Source organism: Lathyrus oleraceus, chromosome 7 (genome assembly GCF_024323335.1).
Source record: "Lathyrus oleraceus cultivar Zhongwan6 chromosome 7, CAAS_Psat_ZW6_1.0, whole genome shotgun sequence".
Taxonomy (NCBI): Eukaryota; Viridiplantae; Streptophyta; class Magnoliopsida; order Fabales; family Fabaceae; genus Lathyrus; species Lathyrus oleraceus.
Window position 1 is genome coordinate 453509231 of NC_066585.1, and position 7380 is coordinate 453516610.

The window sequence follows — 7380 nt, forward strand, 5'->3', positions numbered from 1 at the left end:
ATAATTTTCCATTGAATATCCATTTACAAAGAAATCAAAAAGAAAATACATTTTGACCATTTGTTGACTTTGGTCAACAGTTGACTTTTGGTCAACTTTGACCAAAGTCTACTTTCACTTGCTCTTGCCCATCCAACTTGGCTTGGCCTTTTTCTTCAATGTGTCATCCAACCCTCATGCTTATTTATGTTCGTTCTTGGTAGCTTCCATTACAAGTAACACATGTGGTGCACCTTGACTTTGTAGCTTTTGAACCATTAACCATTTGCCATTGGCCTGCCCCTAACCATGGACCAAGGAGCCCCTAACAGTTCAACCATTATCCTTTGCTCATGCCCTTTGGATGCAACAAAAACCTTATACATGTGCAACAAATCCATGGATGCGAATGATCTAGCCAATACTGCTGCAATAGCCCATGTCACATCCTACTTTGCAAAAGCACCATACCATCATCATCATGCTAGCCGGCTACAACACAAATCCTGTAGCAAAACAAGGCTAGCAGACTCAGTTATCAGGGCAATGTAATGCAAAGTACTGTTCTAGATAGTGTCATGGTTCAAGAACACAACCAACCAAACATCAGAGTTTGAATGCAATGCTGTTAGAATCATGCTAAGACAACATGCAGCAGGCATCCAAAATAGTCATCAAGCCAAGGCACAACAACAGCAGGGCATAACAGCTACAAAGAAGTTCAAGAGTGGAAAGCACTTAGCATGGTTCAGTCATAACAGTTCCATAATCCAAACAGCTCCATTTGTGACCTGAGATCAATGTGAACCTGCAAGGCCATAGCAACTTCACACATCGAAGTATCCATCCATATAGACCATGATGCTACTGTCCTTACGAGGGTGCATACTAGCTGAACCAGGCTAGTTATCCTGCTGCAAAACCAAGACAGAAACAGTCAGCCATGCAATGCACTCAAGGCAATACAACATAAATCATAACTTATGGGATACATAAATCAGTATGAATGGGCATGGAACTAGCTGATAACAATTTGATCTTACATATGGGAATTGAAACCAAGCCATGCAACCAAGGTTCTTAGTGAAAGCAGGCAAGCTGTTCAGTCCAAAACAGCATGAAATAACTTGGCAAATGCAATCCATCATCACCAAACAACATGACCACCAGATCTGCAATAAAAGAATAGAAACAAGTGAGGGCAAGGAATTGAGTGCAAATAGTGGGATTAAAACTTATAAGGCATTGAACCAGAACATGAGACAAAGGACTCACCTACCAAACTATGAACCAAGACAATCTTACAATAGCTGTCGTAGCAAGGCCAAAGCAAATGCCTGCATCAGGTCATGCAATAACTATTCCTAAGGGCATTCCACAACATCTAGCAGTAAGGCAAACTAAGATACCAGACCTGTGATACATCCTGCTATTCCAATGCAATAGAAGTCAATGAACCTACCTGCTACAACAAGGCTACAGTGCAATCAGCATGTAAACACTGCTATAAAATCCTGGAAATTCAGCAACATTGAGACTTAACTGAACATGTTCACAAGTTAGTAACATCAACATTTTCCCTACCATGCCATCATGCACAGGCCAAAATTGAACCAAATGTATACCATAATCCTGCACCAAGCAAAAAGATGCAAGAAAACATGAGCTAATGGCTAAGTCGAGATACCTTGATCATAACTACATGGCATTTGATTTTGACCAATTCAACTAGTATTAATCCTGCAATTATCAGTACCATTTTATATTTGAAACACATGCCTTGCTTGCCTTGCAACACCATGACTGTACCAACTTGCATCAAGCCAAACCACCAAAACCTGTTTCAAACTCAAACGGAACCATGAAGTCCCAAGCAACTACAGCTAACAGACCTGACTTGCAGCAGTACCAAGATCTCAAAACAAAATCAGCAAGAGAAATGAACATTACCCTCTGTAATAAGATGTTAAACCATGAACAAGGATGCATCAAACCAAGCTCACCATTTTTCATTGCAGTAAAAAGGCAAAATTAATTACCAAGCAGTAAAAATTCAAGAAATTCCCAAATTGGAATAGAGATGAAATTCAAGGAAGAAAGTGAAGGTTCAAATTACCATTTTCGAACCTAACATCAAAGAGGTCAATCCAATTTCTGAGCATCCAAAGTGCTTTGCAGAGTTACCTTTCTGGAACATCAAGGACCCTTTTGAAACCCTAATTCACAGAATATAAAGAGGAAAGGCAAATCAGTGGAAAAAAAAAACAACAGAAGTACCTGGAGGCGAAAATCTGAAACAAAGAAAACCTAAAACCCCAAAATCGTACCTGGAGGCCAGCTTCGCATCCTTCACCACCACCGCAGTGACACTTTGTAAGGACCTCTCTTTCTTTCTCTTTATCCTTCTCATATGATTGTTGTTTGAAAATATTTGTGAGAGTTGAGAGAGAATGTTTCTTTGAGATTGTGAGCTGAGAGAGCGTTTGAGTGAGATTGAGGGTTAGGAGCGCGCTTGAGAGAGAAGTGTAAGGTTGGGAGAGAAGAAAGATCGTGAGGGCGATACCGGAGGAAGACGAGCTTCTGTCATCTTCTTCTTCGTCTCCATTTCCTTTTTTTCTTTTCTTTTATTTTCTTTTTTTAATTAATTCAATTTCTTTTTGTTAAACAGAGATAAATAAATAAAAAAACCACAAAAATTTGTAATATGTTTAGCATTTTTTTTCTTTTCTTTTATTACATAGTGTATATTAATGTTGTTTAGTTTAGTTAGGTTGTCCAGTAACATTAGCCTATCCCCTCTTTTAATTGATTTGTTTTCTAAACTATCTCTAGCTAGTTCTGTTTATATTCCCAAGTGTTTGCTAAAATGATAATTGATCATAAGTGGTCTGGTGGAGAAGGGCAGTGTGTATATTCTTGAGTGGGGTGGGTTCAATACTCATGTGTGGCATTTTTTGGCATTTTATTTCTTTTAGCTATATTATTTTTTCTTTTAGCATTTTAGTTTCTTTTTATGTTTATGCCTTTATTACACTCATATGTTCATTTTGTTAATAATGTAAAGTTGTTGTATTTTAATTTAATTCAAAACCATTTTAAAACTATAAAAATCATATTTTTCTCGATTTAATATCGAGCCCATTTTTTACACCCTTGTAAGTCGATTGCTTTTTAAGCATCGCCATCGACCTCACATAGCTTACTCTTGGGCTTTCTTACAATGAGTCGGTTCCCTTGCACTTACACTCATACATTGTTTAATGTTTCATTCTTTGATTATTTGATTCGATTATATACTTGTTTATATCTTACTTGTTTGATTAACTGTGGCCTACTTGTATGGTGTATGAGGCATGTATTATTATTGTTTGTTTGCCATGAACAATCCCCATTCATAACAAATGTATCCCTCTCCCATGAAATGTATAATATTTTTTCATTCTTTATTCATCTGTAAATACAAGAATTAAAATGAGCATCCGATAATCATTTCAAAACAAGACCAAAACCTCGATCCAACGTCGAGTAATCACTTTTCTCAAAACCTAACAGAACCAGCACGTATTCATCCACCCTTTTGTAAGTCGATTTCTTTATGCATCGCCATCAACCTTGTAAGTCGATTGCTTTATGCATCGCCATCAACCTTGTAAGTCGATTGCTTCATGCATCGCCATCTACCCTTATCCCTAACACTTCTCCTTGCTCCACTCGTCAACTCTTGTTCCGATTAGGTAGCACCCATTAGATAGAACCCTTTGTATGATAACATAGGTAGGATTCCCATATCCTTTTGTATGATAACATAGTTAGAATCCCCATTTTCTTTGCATGCTAACATTAGGTAGATATTCCCATTTGTAAATCCTAACACTTAAGTACACATTGCATGACAACTCTAGGGCAGAGCTTCCCCCACTTCTAGACCTTTCCGAGCGTCTCCGATCTTGTGGCATATAGTCCGTCCTATTGCAAAGAGGTAACTGCCTAAGACTCGATTCAGCGAGCTGCGACACCTACTGCTAGGACGTGAACACATCGCCCACTCTCCTCTGACACAACTGGTGTCCTCCTTTGTAAGTCCATATTCAGATGGCAATCCCTATGTAGGGGAACTACGTCGCCCTGATCCTCATACCAGATGAGGTACGTAGGCAGGAGACCGTGCGAGGTCTCTCCGGGCACCCTTTTTCCTTTTTGTGTGTGTTTGCTTGACAGTTGCTAGGCTCGAGTTCCCGACTCCTTAGTAACTTGTTGCTTATTTCTTCTTGTGTGTGTTAGGATATGGATGTAAGCCCAGCGATTGGCATTCCGTATCCTATTATTGTGTGCTTGGAGTCCGGTATAAGTCCATCAAGTGGCATCTGGTTTCCAATGTGGTTTTGTTTGGTTCGGAATCTGATGTAAGTCCAGCGATTGGCGTTCGGATTCCACGTTTGCCTGTCTGTGTGTTTGTTTTGACGTCTCAGCGTCTGTGCGTGTGTTTGTTTCGGCGTGCGTGAGCCGAACTACGGCAACTCTGATTCTCATGTTCAGATGAGATACGTAGGCACAAGACGCGATGTCTTGCCGAGTTTGACTAACACCTAACAACTAATCTTTGTTTGTTTTCGCCCTCGTTGCGATTCTTTTCTCTAGCCCTCGTTGCGATCGAGACATTCCCTTTATCTCGCCCTAGTTGCGATCGAGACCCTTATTCCCGTAGTTAGGGGAACTACGTCGCCCTGATCCTCATACCAGATGAGGTACGTAGGCAGGAGACCGTGCGAGGTCTCTCCGGGCACCCTTTTTCCTTTTTGTGTGTGTTTGCTTGACTGTTGCTAGGCTCGAGTTCCCGACTCCTTAGTAACTTGTTGCTTATTTCTTCTTGTGTGTGTTAGGATATGGATGTAAGCCCAGCGATTGGCATTCCGTATCCTATTGTTGTGTGCTTGGAGTCCGGTATAAGTCCATCAAGTGGCATCTGGTTTCCAGTGTGGTTTTGTTTGGTTCGGAATCTGATGTAAGTCCAGCGATTGGCGTTCGGATTCCACGTTTGCCTGTCTGTGTGTTTGTTTTGACGTCTCAGCGTCTGTGCGTGTGTTTGTTTCGGCGTGCGTGAGCCGAACTACGGCAACTCTGATTCTCATGTTCAGATGAGATACGTAGGCACAAGACGCGATGTCTTGCCGAGTTTGACTAACAACTAACAACTAATCTTTGTTTGTTTTCGCCCTCGTTGCGATTCTTTTCTCTCGCCCTCGTTGCGATCGAGACATTCCCTTTCTCTCGCCCTAGTTGCGATCGAGACCCTTATTCCCGTAGTTAGTTTGAACTACGTTTTGCTCTGATTCTCATTCCCGATGAGATACGTAGGCATAAGACGCGATGTCTTAGCGAGCACACTTATCCTTCACCCATAGGTAGCCGAGCTACGAAGACTCTGATTCTCATATTCATATGAGATACGTATGCAATGGATGTGATATCTGTGCGAGTCATTTTTCTCTTGACCCTTTTAGTAAATAGTACATTAGATAAACATACACCCTTTAGACAAGAACAACAAGAGTGGATCCCGTAGAGTACTACGGATGCGTAGGGGTGCTAATACCTTCCCTTCGCATAATCGACTCCCGAACCCAAGATTTGGTTGCGAGACCTTGTCTTTTCCTTTCCTCTCTTCAGGTTTACTTTGAGCGTTTCCTTTCCCTCCTTTGGGATGAATAATGCACGGTGGCGACTCTTCTGTCACTTCTTTCTCGCCGGTTGTTTTTTCGCACCCTCTGTATTTTTCAGGCTGCGACAGAGGGGCCTGGTCCTGAATCCGAATGGATTCTGATGTTTGATAGGGCTGTTAACGTGAATGGTAGCGGTGTTGGTGCTGTTTTGGTTACGCCGAAAGGATCCCACATTCCTTTTGCTGCCCAGCTAGCATTTGAATGCACCAACAACAGTGTGGCTGAACACGAAGCTTGTCTCATAGGTACCTAACCTCGGTGTGTCTACTGGGGCAAATCCTTTCTCGCTGTGTATAGGACGGAAGTCGTGCTACCAGTCAAGGTCCAGACTCCGTCGTTGAGAGTCCTGATGGACGTGAAATTGAAGGAGACAGAGTGAGTAAGGACTCGGTACGAAGAGTTGAGCCTGATTGAGGAAAAGAGGCTGGCAACCATTTGTCATAGGCAGTTGTACCAGCAGCGGATGAAGCACGCTTTTGACCGAAAGGTGCGACCTCGTGTGTATCATGTGGGAGATCTGGTGTTGAAAAGGATCCTTCCTCCTCAGAACGATTGTAGGGGCAAGTGGAAACCCATTTATGAAGGTCCATACGTGGTCAAGAAGGTTTTCTCTGACGGAGCCTTGTTGTTGACGACCATGGATGATGAGGATTTTCCATCCCCTGTGAATGCGGACGCAGTTAAAAATACTTCGTAAAAGAGACCCGCTGGACGAAAAAAATAAAATAGTCCAGGCAAAAATGGGCATCCCGGGGAACCGAAAAAAATGAAAAAGGTTCGGGCAAAAATTAGGGATAAAAAGGAAAAAACTGTACACCCGGCAAGTCGAAAACCTGAAAAGGCGGCTTGGGCAAAAAAGGGTATCCCGGTGGACCGAAAACCCGAAAGGGCGGTCTAGGCAAAAGAGGGATTGAAACGAACAACTGCGTCCAGCATGATCGTTTGTGCTTTGGATACGACAAGTGGATAATATCCGGCATAGATCAGTCGAAATCGTCTTGTTCAGAAGGCGGAAAGAGCGGAGAGTCTGAGGACATATGGGGTGTACCCGAGTTGGAACTCGATGAGATCGCGATTTCACATTGCCATTAGGATAAATTTTCCTTTTGTGCGCAATTACCTCTTTTCAGGAATTGCTTTCTGTGCTGCTCAGTTATGAGCCAAATTTTTCAATCAATAAAATGCATATTCAGTCAAATAATTTTGTTTGTGTTTTTCATTACCGCTTTGATTGCAAAAACATCTGTTTATTTTGATAAAGAACATTTGCATTTTGAGACATAGAGATCCCTTCCAATGCATGTTCATAAGATTGAAAACCTGAAATCTTATTCGGAAGATTGAGTGACCTAGGTGTTGAAATTTGGCACGCCTAGGGCACGTTTTTATCTAACGATCTCTTTTGCAGGTGCTGTTAGATATTTTCACTCACTTGCAGGTTGTGATGTGAAGCTTTTGACAAAAGATCCCCGTGGAGTCCAATCAGGGACAATGAATTGAAGAATGGTGAAAAGACGGTGAAAGAATGGCGACGATCCTGGAGGGTTAATCAAGAAGACTCTTCAAAGTCTGAGGACTGGAAAGTTTGTACGAATCCAAGGAGTTCGATCTCCGTGGAGTACGGAGAAGGCGAGAATACAAGGTGATGAATCAGAAAAGTCCAGACGAGTCTGGGAGCTCT

The 7380-nt window shown here is 41.8% G+C and overlaps 1 long non-coding RNA gene across 1 annotated transcript; it reads right to left on the reverse strand.

The window, feature by feature from the left end:
• Nucleotides 1-1555: 1555 nt before the first annotated feature.
• LOC127106556 (uncharacterized) lies at nucleotides 1556-2072 on the reverse strand. Its single transcript, XR_007795418.1, has 3 exons — nucleotides 1930-2072; nucleotides 1736-1817; nucleotides 1556-1611 (listed from the first exon to the last, which is right to left on the reverse strand). It is a non-coding gene; the product is annotated as an uncharacterized LOC127106556 (long non-coding RNA).
• Nucleotides 2073-7380: the final 5308 nt, after the last annotated feature.